Genomic DNA, 25,714 nt, shown 5'->3' on the forward strand with positions numbered 1-25,714 from the left:
GGGTTGATGGAATTGCAGATAGTCCTTTCCTCCACCTGACTCACCCTGATACACATGGCAGGCTGGGTGGGTGCTGGGTATAGACAAAGAGGAGGGTACAGTGGAGCCCTGCCCTCAAGAGATTCTGAAGGGGGCCATCGGGGCTCCAGGCAGACCAAAAGATGTCCTACCTCCACATGTGCCCATCTCTGGAGACCTCCTAAATTTCAGACATTATGTTTATCTTCATCGTCCCCCCCACCGCCACCACAAGCAACTTTACATAGGCCATCCCTTCTGAGGGTCCTGACAAAGACCATACGGCCTAAATGTTTTTAAATCACTTTTTTTTTTTTAATTTAATTCACCTTTTTAAAGTCACCTTTTTTTAAGAAAAAAACAAACATCAGGGAAGAGAATTTTGAGTCATAATCCATATTCATGGCATAGTCTTCATTGCAGACCATATTGCTGTGAAAACCAGGAAGATCTGTGAGAACAGGGCCTGGGCCCACTGTGATGGTCGCTGAATTCCCAGGGCTCAGACGTGTCTGGCATGACGAGGTGCTCAATACCTCTGCCCAGTCTGAAGTGGCAGCGCCAGGATCTGAACCCACATCTCCAGGCTGATTTGGTCCCAGGTCTTCAGGTGAGCCCATCATATTTCATGCCACTTACAGTGTCTCTATACTGGTTTGCAAGAAAGGGAAAAACAGAACTGTGAGCCAACAAGCCCCTGCTCTCCCACCTAGGAGAGGATGGCCTTGGGCAGAAGCACCTAGAAAGGGGAGACAGGGCACCTTCCTCTCAGTATGAGGTAATCGGGGTGGCAGAAAGACACCAGGACATGCCCCTTACAAGCAAGAGAGCCTTCCGGGCCAGATCCCCGGAGCACCTGGGGAGAAGGTGTGTGCAGTTCCAGAAAATACTCTCCAACCCCACCTGATCACTGGAAAGTAAGGGCAGGTGTGTTACCTTTCAAGCCAAGTGGGAAGGAAGGGAGGAACTAAAAGAGGAAAATAAAAGTCTAGGGAGGTCAAGTGATTTTCTTTAAGTCATAGTCAGTCACGGGGCCACATGATTTCAAAACCCACAGTCCCCTGCTCTGCCAACTAAACTATTGGGAAAGGGGGACAGAAGTAGGGAAAACTGAGTCTGTTTGCAGGGAGAAGATTCAGAAGAGAAACTGGTCTTCTTAGAAAATGAAGTAGAAAACCTCCTCCTGAGGGCAGGCTCTGAGAGGGACAGGGTGGTGGGTACGTTCTCCTCAGCTATGTGGGCAATTCAGCAAGAAGTGTCAGGAACTTAAAGGTATTCTCTCCATTTAGCCCAGGAATGCAACTACCGGGAATGGGTTCTAAAGCGAAAATGCAAGAAAGCATTACATACAAAGATGTTTACACAGCATTAGTCATAAGAGTAGGAGGTTGGACATGATCCAAATAGCTGACAATAAGAAAATTATGAAGAAAATTGAGGCATAGACTACTACACAGCCAATTACAGTGTTCTTTGAGAGGGCTTTCTCATGGTGGGGGGAAACACTAACACTAATGTGTAGACGGAGAAAAAACAGGATGTGAAATTATTTATGCCAAATGACAACTGATATCTAAACAAGGCACAGGAGAAAAATCGGAAGCAAGCAGGCCAAAGTGGTACTGCAATGGCCTTTGTGGGATAAGACCAAGGGAACTTGGGTTGTTTATTCTGCTTGTTGTATCTCTTTTCTTTAAAAAAAAAAAAAATGGAAAATATTTTAAACATTTTCCTGATTATAAATTAATACCTTCTGTGGGTAAAAAAAAAAAAAATTTAATATAGATGTGTGTGAAAGTAAAAAGTGGGCAATTTCCTGGCATTCCAGTGGTTAGGATTCTGTGCTTTCACTGCCAAGGGCCTGGGTTCACTCCCTGGTGAGGCAACTAGGATACAGCAAGCTACACGGCAGGGCCAAAAAAAGTAGAAAGTAAAAAGTGAAAGAACCTTTGTGATTCCACAGGATACATTATATCTGGCCAAGACTCCAAGCTCCCAGTGCAAGGGGCCCCCGGCTTCAATCCCTGGTCAGGCAACTAGATCCCACATGCCCCGACTGAGTTCACACACCACAGCTAAAGCTCCTGCGTGCCACAACTAAGACCTGGCATGCCAACTAAATTAATTAAATGTCTAAAAATTTAGTTACTATCCTCTTAGTCACATACACACACACACACACACACACTTACCTACATACATACACAGATGCATGTGTATACATACACAAATACACATACATATTATTTCCTTTAACACAAAAAAAGGGACAATATATAAACCCTGTTTTGGAACTTGCTTTTTTTCATACAATATAACGCATTCATTTCTCCATGTGAATGTACAGATTAATCTCATTATTTTTACCCCCAATGGCTGCTTAATGCGCCACTGTGGGATGCAGTAAAACTTCTCGCTCTACACTATGGAAAACAGTATGGAGGTTCCTCAGAAAACTAAAAATAGAATTACCATATGATACGGCAATCCCACTCCTGGGCACATACCCAGAGAAAACTGTAATTCAAAAAGATACATGCACCCTTACGTTCACAGAAGCACCCTTCATAATATCCAAGACACAGGAACAACCTAAATGTCCAGTGACAGATGAACAAAGATGTGGTACATACATACAATGGAATACTGCTCAGTCATAAAAAAGGAAAGAAATAATGCCATCTGCAGCAGGATGCAACTAGAGATTATCATACTAAGGGATGTGATCGAGACAAAGACAATTATCGTATGATATCACTTCCATGTGGAATCTAATATATGACACAAATGAACCAATCTACGAAGCAGAAACAGACACACAGACTATTACAGACAGAATGGATAAACAACAAGGATCTACTGTATAGCACGGGGAACTATATTCAATGTTCTTAGATAAACCATAATGGAAAAGAATACATATTCCTAGAGATCCTAATTCAATGTTTTAAACAGCTTCAGGTGGCTCCTGTGCAGCCACGGCGGAAGAGCCACATGAAAGCAGAGCTGCTCTGGCTAAAGAGAGGCCGAGTCACGAACCTCACTCGAGCCCCTTCTCAGCCATCCTTGAGGCTGCGCCCAGGACCACACCGACTCCAGTAATCTGTGGAGAGTCACTGATGCAGCAACTCCACAACTGCAGGATGGAACACTAGGCTGCCATCAAAAATAACAAGGGAGCCTGCGTGTACCAACTGGGAAAATTCCCCATGATGCATTTTTAAGCGATGTGGACTGAAAGAAAAATGCAGTGTAATATTGTGAGTTTCAGTTTTCTGTTTGTGTGTTTTTTTGGCCACATCAGATGGCATGTGGGCTCTTAGTTCCCCAACCAGGGATCGAACCCATGCTCCTTGAATTGGAAGCTCAGTCTTAACTACTGGACAGCCAGAGAAGTCCCTGTAGGTTTCAGTTTTACTCGGGGACCCTGCTGGAAACTATAGCTCAGGAAAGCTATAGCTCAGGAAAGCTATAGCTCAAGAAGCTCTGAAGGGACTGCTCTGAAGAGGGAGGGGGAGAAGTCAGTATATATATGATTTCAGGGAGAGAATAATAAGTGCAGTCAAGCATGAAGATTATTACTAGTCATAGTTCAGATGTCTCAGTTGATTTTACTGCTCTTCTATGTATGGGAAGATGCAACAAATCTAGATCCATTAGTTTTTTTCTGAGATATCATCAACTATCAAAGCAGCCTGCTTTTCCAAAGCACATAGCTCTTCATCCTGTTTTTCACCCTGAATTCTTTACAGGGTACTGTCCCTCAGTGATTGCAGTGGTTAATGACTTAATCCTTGTAAAACTGGATGGCGGGCAACACTCCTTGTTTTATAGTGAGAAAGACACTTTACTGAACAGCAGGTACTGTATATGATCCTTATATTTTTAAAAGTCTACATATATGTATTATACAAAATTTTCTGTATGCTTGAGCATGCATATAAAAAATCTGATATATGCCATTCCTGCAGAATCCTTATCAAAATGTGTAATGATGCAGTATTTGTTTTCCCATTAATCTGTCAACCTCCCTTCACTAGACGGTAAGCTCTTAGGAGACAGGAACCGTATCTGCTCACCAGTGAAGCTCTAGACTCCAGATCATTCCCTGGAACATGGTGGGTCCTCAGGAAGTATTTGTTAAAGGTGGACAGAGAAAGATAAAGAAAGGAAAAAAGGAGTGAAAGAGAAAAACTTGTTCAAAGAAAGGAAGAAGGGAAGAAAAAGAAAGAAAAGAAAAAGCAGGGAGGCAAGGAGAAAGAGTGGGGGAGAAAGAGATGGAGAGATAGAGGGAAGGAGGGAGGGGAAAATCAGAATTGGAATTTTACTTTTACAACTTTAATTGGTTGCTATTGTTCAATCTCTAAGTCACGTTCCACTCTTTGCGACTCCATGGACTGCAGCACACCAGGCTCCTCTGTTCCTCCACTATCTCCCAGAGTTTGATTCATGTCCACTGAGTCTGTGATGCTATCTAACCATCTCATCCTCTGTCACCTCCTTTTTCTCCTGCCTTATTGAAGCCTTATATCCCAGCATCAGGGGCTTTTCCAATGAGCCGGCTGTTCCCATCAAGTGGCCCAAGTTTTGGAGCTATAGCTTCAGCATCAGTCCTTCCAATGAATATTCAGGGTTGATTTCTTTGGCACCCAGCATTCTTCACGGTCCAACTCTCACATCCATGCATGGCTACTGGAAAAACCATAGCTTTGACTATATGGACCTTTGTTGGCAAACTGATGTGTCTGCTTTTAATTGGCTGAATATCTTTTAAATGTTTTCACTGGAAAATAAAACACAGATACGAAACTCCTACGGTCCCAATGTATGGCTTAACTAATAATAACTACAAGGTGAATGCCACCGAGACCAAGGAAAAGAACCTGGCCAGCCGCCCACAACTCCCTCCAAGTGCTGGTCCCCAAGCACTGCTCCACCTCCTCCAGAAGCAGTCACCTTTATCCTGACTTTTTTCCAGCACAGTGACTGCAAACCAGCCATCGGGGAGCGAGGTGGGGTGGGGGTTTTAAAGCTCCTGGGGCCCCGAGGTTCTGTTCCCTCTGCAGATACCCCTCTCCCCCCCCACAAGCTTGCGCAAGACCCGCCTGACTCTGAGGACCCATGGTGTGGGCTCTGCAATCCTCATCCGCTTTCAAAACACAATTTTAAGCAACCCTAGTGGATTGAACTTCTGGTCTACGGAGAAAGGGAAGCGAAAGAGGATCAGAAACCACGCAGAGTGATTTCAAATCCAAGGTGGTCCATCAGGCAGGAGGCGAGGACGCGCACTGCGCGGAAGGGGCAGCCCTGGGCCGGCGGGGCGGCTGGTGCAGACCTGGTGGGCTCCAGGCTCAGCAGGTCGGTGCCGGCCAAGCAGCAGTGCACAGGCGGCTTGGAAGTATCTCAGTACCTGCCTGCCAGCATCCATCCATTCATCCATTCACACAGAGGGGCAAACCGGTCCTGGAGGAAACGGGTGGGAAGCGAGTGGGCCCTTGAGGGTGGAGGTGGGAGTCCATCTAGGAAGAGTCAGAATTTGGGGAAAGTGCTCCCTGTCCCTACACCCGGAGCCTCCCGGTCTGTCCAGTGGGGACTGGGCGGTCGTGAGGGGGCAGTGCTGAGAACACATTGGCATCACCCTCCACCTGGGAGAGGAAAGAGCCTGGAGGCCTGAACTTCACCTCCACCCATGCTCCCCTGGCTCAGGCCCTGCCACCAGCTTGCTGTTGGTCTATCCCTTCAGAGGCTCTCCCCTCCTGAGCTCTAAGATGGAGCTGGAGAAGCTCTGGGACTGCCTATCATGAGGTAAAGGACAATGAGGAAGCTTGTGCAGCTGCTCTGACCACATGTGAGGGAAGCAGGTTTGCTCCCCAGACCCAGTCTCTGAGCACAATCCCTGGGGTCCAGTCATCCACATCACGGGGAAGGGAGAGGGGGGATTTCCAAATCAAGGAGAAAGCAAACCGGTCACGGCTGAGTCCATCCCCCGAAGGATGTGTTTGAGCTGCACAGTCCTGAAGGAATCATGTTTGGTTTATAAACATTTCCTTTTGTTGCCAACAGTTGAGATGCAGAGATTACATGCAGGACTCGAGCCAGTTTCCTGCAGGGCCGCAGTCACTCAGCTGAGCCCTTTGATGATCCGCATCCAGCCCCACTGAGCTCTTCCTCTGGGCCTTTGAAACCAAGATTCCCACTTGAAGCTAAGGAAGTGCATGGCAGTGGCCCCACAGCAGAACACAACAGAGGAAGGGTTTTGGAGTCAGGAACTCTCATCTTCTACAGATGAGAAGTTCCAAAGGCTGACTGTGCCCCAGGAAATGACACCCTGGGCTCCAGGAATCCGTTTCCCATCTGCACTATGGCGGAGCAGGCGAGTTTAAGCACCCCGGTGGGCCCAGCACGTCGGACATTTCCGGGCCTGTGCACTTCCTGTGTGACCGGTTCTTGTTCCGTCCTTGCTTGGAGGTTGCTGCTCCTCTTTCTGCACGCCAGCCGGGAGCCGAGCGTGGGAACGCTGGGCCGCGTCCCTCCCTGGGAGGGGGCCTGAGTTCTGACAGCTGCCCCGCCAGTCACCGTCCGCGGCAGCTGCTGACCTGCAGGACCCCTGATGGGACCCCTGACAGGAGTGTACGTCTTCAGACACTTTGTGCTCGTCCCGACAGAACTGATCCTCAGATAACTAAATATTTTCAAGAGAAAAGTTTGAACTTAGTTAATTACATCTTCTCATACTCAGAAAAGCACTAACAACATATACTACAATAGCTGCTTCTTATGAATAGCAGGAACCTTCTACCAAGGGGTATGCTGGATGGCACACACCCCTTCCTCAAAATCACGTATGCACTGGACTTCCCTGGTGGTACAGTGGATAAGAATCCACCTGCCAATGCAGGCAACACTGGTTCAATCCCTGGTCTGGGAAGAGTCCACACGCTATGGAGCAGCCAAGCCATGTGCCACAATGACTGCAGCCCACACTCCAGAGCCCGGGGGCCATGACTTCTGAGCCGGCGTGCCCCAACCACTGAAGCCCGTGTTCCCAGAGACTGTGCTCTGCAACAGGAGAAACCACCGCAATGAGAAGCCCCTGCTCACCACAACCAGAGAAAGCCCAAGAGAAGCAAGGTGCAGCCGTAAATTCATTAATTATTTTTAAAAAAGACATGCAAAACTTTTTAAAAAATCACATATACTGGCCTCTCCCCTCATCTCAGAACAGTTCTCAGAGCTCTCTGAGAGACTGTCTCCTGGGTTATAATCCTCAGGTTGTCTTGGAGACAATTTTCCATTCCTTTCTTAGATCGACTACTGATTACTTTCGCTGTTGACAGGACCCTTGGAGGCACCCTGGGTTACTGCAGTGACGAGGCAGGGGAAGCGCTGGCATTTGTGGCAGAGGCTGAGGATGCCGATTCCGCAGGGCTTGAGGCTGACTCTCGGGACAGAAACGTCGTCCATGCCCCTCCTGATTATCGTACGATCTCAGATGTTCATGTCAGTGAAAAATACCAGACTGCATTTCACACTTTAGCACAAGAGGGTATACAGATTTTAAAACACATTCTGATAATGCAAATTAATGGAAAACTACAGTTTGTTTTGTGTGAAATTCTACCAAGAGTTTTACCCATTTCAGAAAATCACAGCGGGAACAGCCACACCTCTCCTGGAATTCAAGTCCCCAAAACAGCATCCTTAAGGCCCTCTGCATCTGCAGCCAGGCAGCTCGGATATTCTGTTGTGCTGTAAGCCTCCGTCACCTCGTGCCTGCTGGTGGAATTGGTGGGCATGTACTGACTGAGATGCACATCAGGTTATTATGACCTTCTTTTTACTTTATATATTAGTTGGGACATTATACTGCTTTTAAATTTTTTTAATTATTTATTTATTTGTTTTTGGCTGTTCTGGGTCTTAGTTGCTGTTTGGGCTTTTCCCGAGTTGGGGCATGCGGGCTTCTCACTGCGGTAGCTCCTCTTGTTGAGGGGCAGGGGCCCTGGGGCACACAGGCTTCTGAAGCTGCGGCATGTAGTGGCGGTTCCCAGGCTCTGGAGCACCAGCTCAATAGTTGCGGCTCGTGGGTTTAGTCGCTCTGCGGCACAGGGGATCTCCCCAGACCAGGGATTGAACCTGTGTCTCCTGCATTGGCAGGCGGATTCTTTACCAGAGAAGCCTCATTATAGCTTCTGAAAAATCATATGTATAGTAAGTTTTATTATCTGTTGATGATTTTCAGTGAGGTCCCTGGACCCCCCCCAGAGTCCCTGAGACTCTTTCAGGCCAGTGCTGCTATCACCATGATAACATCTGATGATTAAAAAGCCACAGTGGGTGAAACTGCGGGCACTCGGGCAGGAAGCAAGGAAGTAGCCCCAAACTGGGCTGTGTCCTACCTAGACACACACTCACGACGACAAAATAGGTCAGTGTTACTGAAGAGGACCCTTGATGAAGCAGTAAAAATAATAAATTCCATTGACTTTGAGCCCTGGAGTATACGACCTTTAATATTCTGTGTCGTGAGACTGGCAGGATGGATAAAGCGCTTTGGCTGGAAGCCTGGGTAGACGACTGGAGGAAAAGCACAGGAGCTCGTCAGAGTGGGCGCTAATTCTCCTCTTTGTCATGAAACACTGTTTTTACTGGAAAGACCAACCAGCAAACACTGTGGGTATTCAGACTTGGCTATCTGGCAATCTTTTAAAAATGAGCAAAATGAGCCTGTCCTTTCAAGGAAAAATAGTTGACCATGTTTGTTATCAATGATGAAGTTTAAGCTTTAGAACAGAGATCAAAATTTTGGAAAACTTGTATCCACCACTATGAGCTTGACAGCTTCCCAATATTTAAAGACTTTACTGAGATGAGTGGCAGTGTTAACGAACGCTTTTTTAAAAAATTAATTTATACATTTTTGGCTGTGCTGGGTCTTCACGGCTGCACGCAGGCTTTCTCTAGTTGCAGCGAGCTGGGTGGGGCTCCTCCCTATCACGGCACTCGGGCCTCTCACCGCAGTGGCTTCCCTTGTGGCAGAGCACAAGCGCTAGGTGTGCAGGCTTAGTAGTTGCGGCACACAGACTCAGTTGCTCCACAGCAGGTGAAATCTCCCCAGATCAGGAATAGAACCCATGTCCCCTGCATTGGCAGGTGAATTCTCACCAACTGTGCCACCAGGGAAATCCACGAATGCTGTTTTTGACACTGTTCAACGATGTGTGTCATCGTTTGGAAGATCTGAACCACTGGGTTAACAAAACTTTCCAAATGACCAATGTGGGGGTACAATAAAAATCACACCTGAGTAAAAGATCCACCTACGGCATAAGATAGGAGAAGGAAATGGCGTCTCACCCCAGTACTCTTGCCTGGGAAATCCCATGGACAGAGGAGCCTGGCAGGCCACAGTCCACGGGGTTGCAAGAAGTCAGACATGACCGAGCAAGTCAATAACAACAGTACAAGAAAGCCCCAAAATTTTAAATTAAAAGAGTATGAAACGTTCACTGATGTGGCTTCAGATTCCGCACTGTACTAACCTTTAAGAAACTACCACTTGTTGATTTCTGTGTAGCAACAAGGAAGAAAATCCACAATTATCTGCAAAGGCTATTAAAACCCTCCCCTCTTTTCAAACTACATACTGTGTGAGGCTAGATTTTCTTCAGTCAAAATGTATCACATCACACCTGTCAGAATGGCTATCATCAAAATACCACAAATAACAAACACTGGTAAAGAGGTGAAGAAAAGGAATGCTTACGCACTATTAGTGAGAATGTAAATCAGTACAGCCACTGTGGAAAACAGGATGGAGGTTCGAAAAAAGTTAAAAATAAAGCTACCACATGAGCCAGAAATTCCGTTCCTGGATATAGATTCATAGAAAAGTAAAACACTAACTTACAAATACGCATGCCTCTCATGTTCATTGGAGGAGGAAATGGCAACCCGCTCCAGTATTCTTGCCTGGAGAATCCCATGGACGGAGGAGCCTGGTGGGCTACAGCCCACGGGGTCGCAAAGAGTCAGACACGACTGAGCAACTTCACTTTCACTTTTCACTTTCATAGCAGCACTGTTTATAACAGCCAAGTCTTGAAAGCAAGCTCAGTGTCCACTAAGAGATAAGTGAATGGAGAAGATGTGAGATAGACAATGCAATACTACCCCGTCATCAAAAAGAATGAAAATTTGCTATTTGGACAACACGGATGGACCTCGACAGTATTTTGTTTAGTAAAATAAGTCAGACAGGGAAACACAAATAGTATGTCATCTTTTATATGTGGAATCTAGAAAACAAACGAGTGAATGTAAAATGGTGCAGTAGCAATGGGGGAAAAGTCTGGCAATTCTTGAATCGTTAAGCACAGAGTTAAGCAATTCCATTCTTTAGTGTATACACCCAAGAGCAATGAAGATATGCATCTACACAAAGCATGTGCACAAACGACCATAGCGGTATTATTCACAGTAGACAAAAATAGAATCTTTCCAACTATCCATCAGCTCATGAATGCGTAGACAAAATGATGTAAATCTATAGTATAATATGATTTTGAAATAAAAAGAAATAAAGTACCAGTTCATATTACAGCCTGGATGAACCTTGAAAACATTGTGATAAATAACAGAAGTCAGTCACAAAAGAGTGTATACTGTTTGACCCCATTGCTGCAAAATGTCCAGAACAAACAAATCTATAGAGATGGAAAGCAGATGAGTGGTTTCCCAGGGCTGGGGGGTAATAGTTAATGGAGGGTACTTTGTTTCTGTAGTCACGAAATGTTCTAAAATTAGATTGTGGTGATGGCTGCACAACTCTTATGAATACACTAAAAATTATTGAACAGTACACTTTGAGTGGATGAAGTGTACAATATAAGAATTATAGTTCAAGGAGTGGCCAACCGAGACGGTGGAGTAGGCAGACCCAGAGCTCAATTCCTTCAATGGGTACACCAAAATTACAACTCATTACAAAGCAACTTCCTAAGAAAAAGACCTGATGAGAAGCAGAAAAGATTTTCCACAACTAAAGATATATACACAGAAACATAATGAGATAGGCAGGAAGGGCAGAGACACAGTATAGGCAAGACCCAAATCCCTGGGTAGGTGATCACAGACAGGAGGAAAATCACAACTGCAAATGCTCTGCCCAGTGAGCAAGGAGTCTGAGCCCCACATCAGGCTCTGCAAGACCTGGGACCCTGCACTTGGAAGACAAGCACCCAGGATGTCTGGCTTTGAAGGCCATCAGGCGTATGGGTACTGAAGAGCCAGAGGGGGGTAAGAAATAGACTCCTCTTAAAAGGCGCATGCAAGGGACTTCCCTGGTGATCCAGTGGTTACGACTCTGTGCTCACACTGCACGCTGCCGGGGGGGCACGGGTTCAACCCCTGCTCCCAGGCCAGGGAGCTAAGATTCCTCATCTGGCAAGGGGAAAAAAGGGGAGAAAGAAAATCTCACGGGCTCTGGTTTCAGCCCAGAGACAGTAATTTAAAAGGAGGCTGGATCAGGTCACTTGCTAATCTTGGCAAACCTCCCAGAGAGGAAGGAGGCAACTGAGACTCACATTGGGGTCAGTGAAACTGAAAAAGACTTTTTGGTCACTCCTTCTATCTCAAGGACACTGTACTGGCACGTGCCATTTAGAAATACTCCCCCCGCCCTAGTAGTTCTGGGAACACACCCACAGACAAGCGAGTGAGCAACAGACCCGGAACCCCAGGCCATGTGACGAGCCAAACAGTGAAGAATCCCCACCTAAAAGAAGGGCCTCCATACAAGGGCCTTGCGGGCACTGGGCTAGTGGAAAGCACCACCTACCAAATTTATGGAACCTATAATTTCAAACATATATGCATCCTTCTATTCACTGCTGCATTATTCAAAATAGTTCAAGTATGCAAGAAACCTAAGTGTCAAGCAATAGGTATACAGATAAAGAAGATGTAATGTATATACACTATAGAATATAGCTCATATTGTCATTTGCAACAACATGGATAAATATAGAACATATAATCTAACTAAAATAAGACAAAGAAACAAAAATTCCGATTGAACCCAGGTATGAAATCTGGAAAAAAAAAAACAATAACAAAAAAAAGCCACAACTGAACATACAGAAATAAAACCAACTCATATATACTGAGAAAAAGTGAAGTAAGTAAGAAAAACATAAATACCCTCTGCAATGACTAATATGTGGAATCTAAAACACAAGGATAAATAAACATAAGAAAACAGAAACAGGCTCAGAGATACAGAGAAAAATCTGGTGGTTGCCAGAAATGAGGTGAGTAAAGGGGTGAGGAGAATAAATGAGGGAAACTAAAAAATAAAAACTTACACCAATGAAATAATTACATCACAGGATATAGTGTACAGCATAGGGAATACATTCAAAATATTGTAACAATTTTGTATGGTGACATAAGGCAACTCTACACATGGACATCACCAGATGGTCAATACCAGAATCAGACTGATTATATTCTTTGCAGCCAAAGATGGAGAAGCTCTATACAGTCAGCAAAAACAAGACCGGGAGCTGACTGTGGCTCAGATCATGAACTCCTTATTGCCAAATTCAGACTTAAATTGAAGAAAGTAAGGAAAACCACTAAGCCATTCAGGTATGACCCAAATCAAAATCCTTATGATTATACAGTGGAAGTGACAAATAGATTCAAGGGATTAGATCTGATAGACAGAGTGCCTGAAGAACTATGGACAGAGGTTCGTAACACTGTACAGGAGGCAGTGATCAAAATCATCCACAAAAAGAAGAAATGCAAAGAAGCAAAATGGCTGTCTGAGGCCTTACAAACAGCTGTGAAAAGAACAGAAGCTAAAGGCTAAGGAGAAAAGGAAAGATATACCCATTTGAATGCAGAGTTCCAAAGAATAGCAAGGAGAGATAAGAAAGCCTTCCTCAGTGATCAATGCAAAGAAAAATAGGAAAACAATAGAATGGGAAATACTAGAGATCTCTTCAAGAAAATTTGAGATACTAAGGGAACATTTCATGCAAAGATGGGCACAATAAACGATAGAAGCGGTTTGGACCTAACAGAAGCAGAAGATATTAAGAAGAGGGGGCAAGAATACACAGAAGAACTATACAAAAGAGATCTTAGTAATCCAGATAACCATGATGGTGTGATCACTCACCTACAGCCAGACATCCTGGAGTGTGAAGTCAAGTAGGCCTTAGGAAGCATCACTATGACAAAGCTAGCAGAGGTGATAGAATTTCAGCTGAGTTATTTCAAATCTTAAAAGACGATGCTGTTAAAGTGCTACACTCAGTATGTCAGCAAATTTGGAAAACTCAGCAAGACTGGAAAAGGTCAGTTTTCATTCCAATCCCAAAGAAGGGTAATGGCAAAAAATATTCAAACTACTGCACAATTGCACACATTTCACATGCTAGCAAAGTAATGCTCAAAATTCTCCAAGCCAGGCTTCAGTAGTATGTGAACCAAGAACTTCCATATATACAAGCTGGGTTTAGAAAAGGCAGAGGAACCAGAGATCAAATTGCCAACATCTGTTGGATCACAGGAAAAGCAAGAAAATTCCAGAAAAACATTTACTTCTGTTTCATTGACTACGCTAAAGCCTTTGACTATCTGGATCACAACAAGCTGTGGAAAATTCTTAAAGAGATGGGAATACCAGACCACCTTACCTGCCTCCTGCAAAACCGGTATGTAGGTCAAGGAGCAACAGTTAGAACTGGACATGGAAATATGGACTGGTTCCAAATTAATAAAGAAGTACATCAAGGCTGTATATTGTCACCCTGCTTATTTAACTTATATGCAAAGTACATTATGCAAAATGCCAGGCTGGATGAAGCACAAGCTGGAATCAAGATTGCTGGGAGAAATATCAATAACCTCAGATATGCAGATGACACCACCCTTATGGCAGAAAGCAAAGAAGAACTAAAAAGACTCTTGATAAAATTAAAAGAGGACAGTGAAAAAGTTGGCTTAAAACTCAACATTCAAAAACTAAGAACATGCATCCAGTCCCATCACTTCATGGCAAATAGATGGGGAAGCAATGGAAACAGTGACAGACTTTATTCTCTTGGGCTCCAAAAATCACTGCAGATGGTGACTGTAGCCATAATATTAAAAGATGCTCACTCCTTGGAAGAAAAGCTATGACAAACCTAGACAGTGTATTAAAAAGCAGAGACCTTACTTTGCCAACAAAGGTCCAAATAGTCAAAGCTATGGTTTTTGCAGTAGTCATGTATGGATGTGAGAGTTGGACCATAAAGAAGGCTGAGAGCCAAAGAATTGATGCTTTTAAACTGTGGTGTTGGAGAAGACTCTTGAGAGTCCCTTGGACTGCAAGAGATCAAACCAGTCAATTCGAAAGGAAATCAATCCTGAATATTCACTGGAAGCACTGATGCTGAAGCTCCAATACTTGGGCCACCTGATGCAAAGATCTGACTCATTAGTAAAGATCCTGATTCTGGGAAGGATTGAGAACAGGAGGAGAAGGGGACGACAGAGGATGAGATGGCTGGAGGGCATCACCGACTCAATGGACATGTGTTTGAGCAAGCTCTGGGAGATGGTGAAGGACAGGGAAGCCTGGCATGCTGCAGTCCATGGGGTGGTAAAGAGTAGGACATGACTGAATGCCCGAAGAACAATAAGGCAACTAACCTATAGTGGTGATCAATTTGCAATGTATTGAAACATCAGTGTATTACACACTCTTATAGTATGTCCATTGTACTTACATTAAAAAAAAAAAATAAAGAACTACAGTTCAATGCTCTGTTGTTTTTTTTTTTTCCAAAATTGACTTTTCTGGAACCAGGATTGCATCGGGGAACCTCAGCCAGAGGGCCAGTGTGGAGAATCCTGCCCTCTGGTGACTGATCCTAGGACAGCATCCCAGAGGAAAGGAAAAGGGCACCTGCTATCCTAGAAATAACCACAGGAGGGCTCCACAAGGCAACAGTAGCGCCTCACCGCTGGGAAGCTGCTCCCCATCTTTGGAAGCCCCACATCCAGTCAGATGTTTCACGGACTGAAACAGGTGAAGAGCAAGAGCCAGGCCAGGGCAGGAGTGACTTTGTACAACTGTCCACAGTAATGACGCCCAGAGCGCCCCCAGTAGCAGCCTAACCCATCTTCACACCACTGCACCTGATTCGCAGAGAACTTGACACATATAAAACAGCTCCTTCCTATAAGGGATTTGAAACGCGATTCACTTGTTCATTCCATCTAGAAAAGATGCTGGAGCACCTACGCAGTGCCAGGGACTGGAGAGAAGTCACGAGGACACAGGATGAGCAAGAAAACCTGGGTTATGCCTAGCTGGGTCCTGGCATCTAGTGCGGGAGACAGATTTGAAAACAAACTTCACAAGCACACAAAAGTTCACGTAAGGGGACTTTACCAGCAATCCAGTGATTCAGAATTCAAGCTTCCACTGCAGGGGCACGAGTCTGATCCCAGGTGGGGAACTAAGATCCCACAGGACTTCTGGAGTGGCAAAAACAAAAATAAGCTCCCTCAGGGACTTTGAGGGGTCCAGGTGCTTTACGGGCATCTGAGGGAGGGGTTTGATCCTCAAAGGCAAGAAAAAGATACTGGAGAAGGCGGAGGAGTTTCTGAGGTGATGCTGGGGAAGGGGAGTTTCAGGCTGAGGGAAGAGCCCAAAGTGCAAAAGCCTAGCGGCAAGAAAACCCTCCAGGAGTGGAAGGAGGCCAGTTAGGTTGCAGTGGCATCAAGTACAGAGCAGAATGAAGCTCTGACAGGCCACGGTGTGCATGAACCTCCAAAACACCCTGAGAAGTGAAAGGAGCCCGGGTGGGTCCCAGAGTCACCTCCTGCATGACTCCGTGTCCGTGAAGGATTCACACTCCGCAAATCCACGGGAGGGAAAGCATCGAGAGGTTGCCAGGGGCTGGGGAGAGGGGATGGGGAGGGACCGCGTCAGGGGTGCAGGCTTCCTTCTGGGGTGACAGCAACGTCCCGGACCGAGGCAGAGGTGACGGGGGCACAGCATGCCGAACGGACTGCGCGCTGTGCGCAGGACTGAGCTGATGCCCTGTGACTTCGCCTCCAGAAAAGCCACAGCCCAGCATGTGGAGGGCAGTGAGGGAGGAGGAGCAAGGCTGGGAAGCCCGGGCCGGGCACGGCGGGAAGGCGGGCAGGGGTCTGGCCTCTGTGCTTAGGGACCCTGAGGCACGGGACCCTGCGTGGGGAGAGGCTGGCCACGCGGAGCAGTGGGCAAAGGGAGACAGAAGGAGAGGAGAGGATGAGTCAGACCTAGTAAGCCACGGTCGTGGCAGGACAGGCAAGACAAGGAGCACAAGGAAGAGCCAGTGGTGCTGCGCCGTCATGGACTGTGGGAGCGCAAACTAGCGCAGCCACGGTGAGGAACAGTGTCCAGGAAAGTTACTTTGTGAAAAAGTTAAAGCTAGAGCTACTGTGTGACCCAGCAATTTCAATCCTATGTATTTATCCCCAGGAGAAAAAAAACGGTGACTCGAAAAGATAAATGCACTCCTATGTTCAATTCAGCATTTGAACACAGAAGTCATCTATGTGTTCATCCATACAGGTATAGAGAATTGGAGATGTGATGCACATATTTCTAAATATGTACACATACTAATAAGTGTGTATATATATATATATATATATACACAAACTTATAAATAAACATACACATGTATTATTACCACACATTTAATATTCAGTTCAGTTCAGTCGCTCAGTCGTGTCCGACTCTTTGCAACCCCATGAATCGCAGCACTCCAGGCCTCCCTGTCCATCACCAACTCCCGGAGTTTACTCAAACTCATGCCCATCGAGTCGGTGATGTCATCTAGCCATCTCATCCTCTGTCGTCCCCTTCTCCTCCTGCCCCCAATCCCTCCCAGCATCAGGGTCTTTTCCAATGAGTCAACTCTTTGCATGAGGTGGCCAAAGTATTGGAGTTTCAGCTTCAGCACCAGTCCTTCCAATGAACACCCAGGACTGATCTCCTTTAGGATGGACTGGTTGGATCTCCTTGCAGTCCAAGGGACTCTCAAGAGTCTTCTCCAACACCACAGTTCAAAAGCATCAATTTTTCGGCACTCAACATTTAATATTACTCAGCTGGAAAAAGCAAGATATCTTGCCATTTGCAACCACCTGGATACACTTAGGAGGTATTATGCTAAATGAAGTTAAGTCTGACAGAGAAAGATAAAATAACCTCTGATTTCTCTCATATGTGGAATCAAAAAAAAAAAAAAACCACAAAAACGAACATAAGGAAATGGAAACAGGTTCAGAGATACAGAGAAAAAACTTGGTTTCCTTAGGGGCAGTGGCTGGGGAGATGCAGAGAATTACTGATGGAGACTAAAAAATATATGTTTCCAATTACAAAACAATTATGTCATGGGATATAATGTACAAAATAGGGAACATATTCAAAATCTTGCAACAACTTTGCATGGTGAGAGAAAGCAACAAGGTTTCTCCTGGTGATCAGTATGCAGTGTATCAAATCGCTGTAATATACACTTGAAACTCTTGCAGCAAGTCTCTTGTACTTCAGTTAAAAAAATAAATAATTATAGTTCAATGTTGTTGTCGTCTTCAAAATAGACTTTCACAAAGCTGGGGTTCCACAGAGAATGTTAGCCGGAGGACTAATGTGAGGAATACTTCCCTCTTGTGGCCAATTGTAGAATAGCATCCGAGAGGCAAAGAAACTGGCCCTTGCTATCCTAGAACTGACCACAAGAGGGCAGCAAAAGGCAACATTAGCTGCATTCACCCCTGAGAAAATGTTCCCAATCTTTGGAAGCCCCACACCCAGCCAGATGCCCAAGGGATTGAAACAGGTGACGAGGAAGAGCCAGGGTAGGAGTGACCTGATACAACTGTCCACAGTAATGATGCCCAAAGTGCCCCCATTAGCAGCCCATCTCCTCTGGCTACCACTACAGCCCTAGTGAGGGGCACCCCAGACCCCAAAGCTCACACAGGGCTGAGGAGGAGACAGAACTGGGCACCAGAGACCCACAGGTTCTTGGATGCCAATTCTGATCACCACTGCATCTGAAGTGCAGAGAACTGGACACAGATAAAACAGTTCATCCCTATAAGGGATTTAAAACACCATTCACTGTTCATTCCATCCAGAAAAGATGCTGGAGCACCTCCAGAGTGCCCGTCAGGGACGGTACAGTAGTCACTGGGGACGCAGGGGATGAGCAAGAGGGACCAAGTCCTGCCAAGACGGGTCGTGGCATCTATCGGAGGAGGCAGCCCTGAAGAAAAAGTTCACAGGCACCCAAATCAAAGCTCACTTAGGCAAAGTTCCCGACACTCCAACGGTTCAGAATCTCCACTTCCACTGCAGGGGGCGAGGGTTTGATTTCTGGTCAGGGAATTAAGATTCCATTGGCCCTTTCTTTTGGAGTGGCCAAAAGAAAAAAAAAAAAAAAAAAACTCAGAGGCTCTGAAGGAGGACAGGTGCTCTAAGAGCACACCTGAGGGAGGATCTTGTTCATCCTCAAAGGCAAGATGGACACTGGAGAAGGCATCGGGGTTTCTCAGGTGTTGCTCATGGAAGGGGAGTGTCAGGCTGAGGGAAGAGCCTGAAGTGGGGAATCCTGGAGGCAAGAAAGGCTCGGTGCCCTCCAGGAACGGAAGGAGGCCAGCCAGGTTGCAATAACAGCCACGGAGCAGAATGAAGTTCTCGTACAGACCACAGTGTGCATGAACCTCCTAAACACTCTGAGAAGTGCAAGGAACCTGGGTCCCAAAGTCCCCTCCGGCGTGTTTCCGTTTCTATAAACTGTCCAGGAATAGCAAATCCACGGGGAGGAAAAGCGGACGAGCGCCTGTCAGGGGCTGGGGAAGAGGGGACGGGGAGTGACTGCGTCAGGGTGCAGGCTTTCCTTTCAGCGTGAGGACAATGTTCTGGAGCCATGTAGACATGACAGGGCGACATGCTGAACGAAGCAAATGCTCTGAACGAGAACGATCTGCTCTCCCTAGAATGTCGCCTCCAGAAAAGCCAGAGCCCAGTGTACGTGGTTCACCGAGCAAGGGGGAGGCAAGACGGAGGCGTGGGGTTCGGGGGGTACAGGAGGCTTCACCTGCCTGGGAAGTCAGGGAGGAGCTGGGCTTTGTGTTTGGGGACCCTGAAGCATGGAACACTGAACTGGGACATGCTCACAGTGACCGCGCTGACAACTGGGCGAAAGGAAAACAAAGAGGAAGCAGAGTCTAGGTGGAGTTGATGGCCCAGGGTCGTGGCAGGACAGGAAAGACTAGCAGACACAAGGAGTAACAAGCATGTGATTACATGGAGCAAAGGAAACCATCCTGACTGTTTCCAGGAAAATTCTGAACCTCTCTTCTGTCTCCTGCATCCTTGACATTGGCAGGCAGATCTTTACTAACACCTGGGAAGTCCATAGAGACACACACAGACATTCAAATATTACTTAATGTAGAAAGCAAGAAATCTTGTTATTTGCAACTACATGGATGCATCCAGAGGTGGGAATGCAAATTCCTGCAGTCACTGAGGAAAAAGTGTGGAAATTACAGCAAAAATTAAAAGTGGAACTACAGTGTGACCCAATCCTGTGTCTTTCTACACACACACACACATACACACACACACAATCCCAACTAATTTGAAAAGACAAATGCACTCCTATGTTCTTGGCAGCATTATTTCCAACAGCCAAAATATGGAAGCCACCTATGTGTCATCCATACAGGTACAGAAAATGGAGATGTGGGCTCCTAAATCACTGAGGATGGTGACTGCAGCCATGAAATTAAAAGACACTTGCTCCTTGGAAGAAAAGCCAAGACAAATCCAAACAGTGTATTAAAAAGCAGAGACATCACTTTACCAACAAAGGTCTGTATAGTCAAATCTACGGTTTTTCCAGTAGTTATGTATTAATGTGAGAGTTGGACCATAAAGAAAGCTGAGCGCCGAAGAACTGATGCTTTTGAACTGTGGTGCTGGAGAAGATTCTTGAGAATCCCTTGTCAGTGAGGAAATCAAAGCAGTCAGTCCTAAAGAACACCAATCTTGGATATTCATTGGAAGGACTGATGCTGAAGCTGAAGCTCCAATACTTTGGCCATCTGACTGCAAAGAGCTGGCTCATTGGAAAAGACTCTGATGCTGGGAAAGACTGAGGGGAGGAGGAGAAGGGGACGACAGAGAATGGGTGGTCGATGGCATCACTGACTCAACAGACATGAGTTTGAGCAAACTCCAGGAGATAATGAAGGACAGGGAAGCCTGGTGCTCTGCAGCCCGTGGGGTCTCAGAGTCGGACACGACTGAGCGACTGAACAACAACATACACACACGTGTGTGCGCTGTCAGTCCTGCTCTTTTCGACTCCATGAGCGTAGCCCGCCAGGCTCCTCTGACTGTGGAATTTTCCAGGCAAGAATACTGGAGTGCGTTGCCATTTCCTCCTCCAGGGCATCTTCCTGAACCAGGGATTGAACATGCCTGTCTTCTGTCTCCTGCATCCTTGACATTGGCAAGCAGATCTTTACTAAAGTACCACCTGGGAAGTCCATAGAGACACACACAGACATTCAAATATTACTTAATGTAGAAAGCAAGAAATCTTGTTACTTGCAACTACATGGATGCATCTAGAGGGTATTATGATTCGTGAAGTAACCTGACAGAGAAGGATAAAAACACTCTGATTTTACTCATGTGTGGAATTTTTTTTTAAAGTGAACATAACAAAGTGGAAAAAGGCTCAGAGATAGAGAGAGAAACTGGTGGTGGTCTGACAGGGGCAATGAGGGGAATACCTTAAGTGAGACTAAAAAATATAAACTTCCACTTATAGTTATGTCACAGAATATCATGTACAACACAGAAAATATATTCAAAACATTGTAATGACTTTGGTGACAGAGGGCAAATAGTCTTACCCTGGTGATTGTATTGCAATATATGAAATCACTGAATTATACACCTGAAAACTCATATAAAGTAGATTGCACTTCATTTAAAAAAAAGAATTACAGTTCAACGCTTTGTTTTTTTTAATCGACTTTTATGAAGCCGGGATTCCACAGGGGAACCTTAGCCAGATGCCTAGTGTGGAGAAGCCTGCCCTCTGCCCTCTGGTGGCCAATTCTAGCATAGCACCCAAGAGTCAAGGAAACCGACGCTTGCTCTCCTAGAAATGACCACCAGGCGGCAGCACAAGGCAGCATTTACTACACTCAAGCCCGGGAAACGTCCCAGCGTTCTGAAGCCCCTCGTCCTGACAGATCCACAGGGGCTGGAACAGGTGATGATGGAGAGCTTTATACAACCGCCCACAGAAATGATGTCCAAACCGCCCTCATTAACAGCCTAACCATCTCCTCTGGCTTCCACTGAAGCCCTAGGAAGGGCACCCCAGAGCCCCAAAACTCACATAGAGCTGAGGAGGAGGCAGAATTGGGCACCAGTAACTCACAAGTTACTGGATCACCACTGCACCTGCCTCTCAGAAAATGTAATGCATATAAACTTCTCCTTCCTGCGTGCGTGCTAAGTTGCTTCAGTTGTGTCTGACTCTTTTCGACCCCATGGACTGTAGCCCAGCAGGCTCCTCTGTCCATGGGATTCTCTAGGCAAGAATACTGGAGTGGGTTGCCACTCCCTTCTCCAGGGGATCTTCCCAACCCAGGGATCGAACCCACATCTCATGTCTCCTGCATTGGCAGGTGGGTTATTTATCACTAGCACCACCTGGAAGGCCCCTTTCCTTCCTAGTCATTCCTAAATAAAACAAAAGACACTAAAAATTGTATATACTGGACTTAAAATATCTCAAGTATTTTTTTTAATATCAGACACCTAAGATTGGACAAAAGCAAAATAACCCAGCATTATGATTTTCAATTCTGTTTCTTACCAAGATTATGTGTGAATAAGTGACAGTCAGCTGGTGGCGCTGATGTGACCATTAGCTGCTGTAGGGCTGGGTAACAAAGGCTGCCCTGGGGGCAGGCCCTCTGGCACAGACTCGGGGCAAAGGAGTGGCTTCCTGGCAGCCTATGTGGCTGCAAAGCTACGTGCAAAAGGGATCGTGGCCCTTCCACCAGTGTCCTGAGAGGCCACATCTGTTTTTGCCCCAGTTCTCCAAGGGGGAGATCCCAGCCCTCACCTCCTGCCTTCGACCATAGATTATTTTTATCCGTCCCAATTACCAGTTAGCCTGGCAGCCCTGTCATTTGGGAGCCTGGCCACCCCTGTACTATAATTTCCCGGCAGACAACTTAGACCTTAAAATGGCCCCTCGACGCACACTCTGGTGATGCTCTGTGGCCAGAGCCTCTTCTACATATTAGGGTCGGGACTTGGTGCTGGGTGTAAACACTGGGGCAGGAGGAGGTTGGGCCTCTGGCGTTTCTGCATCTGCCTCTTCTCTACCCTTAATCTGGGCTTGGCCATCTTGAGTGTGACATCTCTTCTCACAGGGGAAGGACTGGTGCTGAGTATGGGGCTGGCAGAAGCAGCCCCATACCCAGCCCAGATGTAGGGTAACCTCTGACTCCCCACTGACCTGGCCTGGCATTCATGACGTGGCTGCTCTTCTGCCCCAAAGATGACGCCAGGAACCCTTGGTGCGCTTGTCACGTTATTTCACCACAACTCAACTTCCACCGCGCGCCTCCTCTAACTGCTCATAAGGAGGAATCCAGATGCTACTGAGGACTTACAGAGCGCCTAAAATGGTTGAGGTTGCTTCATTTGGTGTTTTTCAGGGGCAGATTTTCATCTATTTAACGAATATTAATACATCAACATACACAGAAAGCTTAATGAAAAAGAAAGAAAGGAAATAAAATCAGGAAATGGATGAATTCATTTGCTACACTGTCTTTCCCTGACACATGTCACTGGTGGTGAGTCTTTGGCTTAAAAATACACCATTTTTTTTTCTGGCATCATTTACTCTGGATGGCAAAGGTTTTTGTGATGATATTTGACCCTCGGGAGGTGGGCATGCTTCATTCCAGGTCACAGATGAGGAAACTGAGGCTCAGATTTGGGCCGGGAGCTTTACCAGGGCCAGAGCTCCTTCTCTGAGCACATTACCTAAAGTAACCTCCCCTGGGAGAATCCTTCTCTTGTGCCTTGCCCTGAGTTATATTTCTTCATAGCACTCACCTCTACTGGCGCATCACACCACACTCCACCTTGTTCCATTACATTGTTCGATTGTTCGTGGCTGGCATACTGTAAGCCCCTTGAAAACAGGGATCTGGGTGGCTTTGATCACAGCTGAATCCCCGAACCTAGAACAGGAAGGGCCAACTCGGGAAAATCAACAAGCTTTGTTGAATAAATTCTAGGGTGAAGTCTACATTCAGACCCAGATCTGCCTGATTCCAAAACAGGTGCTTTTTGCATCCTGCTAGCCTGCCGAAGAAACAGGCTCAGCGAGGTCACGTGACAGATGAAGCCAGCTAGAGGCTGAGCTCAGGACCTGAACCCAGGTCCCCCACTCCCGGATTCCCGGGTGGCACCGTGGTAAAGAATCTGCCTGCCAATGCAGGACGGCAAAGACGCAGGTTCGATCCCTGGATCAGGAATATCCCCTGGAGGAGGAAACGGCAAACTGCTCCAGTGTGCTTGCCTGAAAAACCCCATGGACAGAGGAGACTGGTGGGCTACAGTCCATGGGCTACAGACAATGACGTCGCAGAGTCAGACATGATTGAGAGACGGAGCATGTCTCCAGTCCCAGGCTTTCCTGGTAGAGTCCCTAGAAGGAGGGGCTACAAAAGAGTCTGCTAACACACCCCCTCCCACCCCGCTCCTCCCTCTCACCTCCTACCTGGGAAGTTTCAAGCAAAGGGATCTGAGTGGATGGCGGGAAACTTCAGTATTTCTGAATCTGGCAGCACAGCCCATTTAAAATGCTCCCTCAGGGTGGAAGTTACTAAGCTGGCCGGTCCCTGTATAAAACACTCCTCCCACCACAGCTGAGGAGGCATACACTTGGCCAGCCTGGACCCAAGGTGGGTAGCCCATCGCCAGGCCTATAATAAGAGTCACACAGTCCTTTGGGCTCTTCAACTGACTCCCCACCCCCATGGGCATTCTCATCACCAGGGAAACTGGCCTCTTGGCTTCCCTTCTGAAGGCATCTCTGAACAGCATCCCACCGGCCCACAAGCCCTCACTGCCTAAGCCAGCCCTGGAGAGAGACTCCAAGGGGGTTGAGGCCTCCAGGGCTTCAGGGTTGATCTGCTGACCTAGTTTCCGATCAAGATCACAAAAAAGAGAGAATGCCAGGCATCGGATTGTTTGCAAGGGAGGTGGGGTAGCTGGAACACTGTGCTCAAGGCTGGGAAAAGGAGGATATGGGAGCTGCTGATCTGGAACACAAGGGGCCTGATGATAAAGGGATGTTCCCTCTGTATCTCCCACATAATGACGGCAGTAACAAGCACTACCACACTCTGTGTCAGCCACCATGCTAAGCACCTATGCTGCAGAGTTTGCTACTGGCCCATTTTAAAGATGAGGAAACTGAGGCTCAAAAAGGTCTCATAGCCAGCAGGTAGCAGAACTGATTTCCTTGCTGTGGAATGCTTAATGCATGTCTGTCTTATCACCAGTATGCAAGCTCCCCAGCAGAGTGTATTGGTTTTACCTCTGCCTCCCCAGCATTGAGCATAGGGCTGGACATGCAATGGTAAATATCTGTTAAATAAACTAGAGGTTAATTATAAATTGCAAAGCTATTTTCCAATATATGATTATATTTCTTTGCTCATCTTTTCCCCTTACTCTTGACTTCTCATTTTTTTTTATTAAAAAAATTTTTTTGACTATGTAGTGCAGCTTGTAGTATTTTAGTTCCCCGAGCAGGGTTTGAACCCAGGCCCTCGGCAGTAAGAGCACGGAGTCCTAACCACTGGATCCCTAGAAAATTCCCCCCAATCACGTTAACAATTTTTTTCTTCTGCTTTTATTGAGATGTAGTTGATACACAACACTAAATAAATTTAGTGTGTACAGCATCATGATTTGATTTACCAGCATCATGAAGTGATTACCACAAGTTTGGTGAACATCCATCACCTCACAGAGATACAAAATTAAAGAAAACAATGTTTTCTTATGCTGGAACTCAGGATTTACTCTTTTAACAATGTTCATATATCATATCCAGCAGTGTTAATTGTATTTATCACATTACAGCCCTTCTTCCCCAATAATTAAGTCTATCTTGGTGGCTGTTTCCCTTCACATCCCCATTAGGCTTTGGAATCCACAGGCCCACTGAAACTGGAGGTGTGGGGCCACTGCCTCTGAGATTCAGCTTAGTATAATGGATAAGAATGCAATCTTTAGGGACTTCCCCGGTGGTCCAGTGGTTAAGAATCCGCCTTGCAATGCAGAGGACTCGGGTTTGATGGATCCCTGGTCAGGGAACTAATATCTCACGTGCCTCTGAGCAACTAAGCCCCCACATGACAACTACTGTAGCCCACACACTCTGGAGCCCGTGTGACGCAACTGCTGAGCTTGCACACCACAACCAGAGAGTCTGTGAGCCATAAAGAAAAGATCTTACGCAATGCAGGGACGCTTCCTCATGCCACAGCTGGGACCTGACAC

The 25,714-nt window shown here is 46.3% G+C and overlaps 1 long non-coding RNA gene across 1 annotated transcript; it reads right to left on the reverse strand.

The window, feature by feature from the left end:
* Nucleotides 1-368: 368 nt before the first annotated feature.
* Nucleotides 369-24,162, reverse strand: LOC122709297. Its single transcript, XR_006345465.1, has 3 exons — nucleotides 23,922-24,162; nucleotides 23,252-23,379; nucleotides 369-669 (listed from the first exon to the last, which is right to left on the reverse strand). It is a non-coding gene; the product is annotated as an uncharacterized LOC122709297 (long non-coding RNA).
* Nucleotides 24,163-25,714: the final 1,552 nt, after the last annotated feature.

This window comes from Cervus elaphus, chromosome 15 (assembly GCF_910594005.1).
Source record: "Cervus elaphus chromosome 15, mCerEla1.1, whole genome shotgun sequence".
NCBI classification, from domain to species: Eukaryota; Metazoa; Chordata; class Mammalia; order Artiodactyla; family Cervidae; genus Cervus; species Cervus elaphus.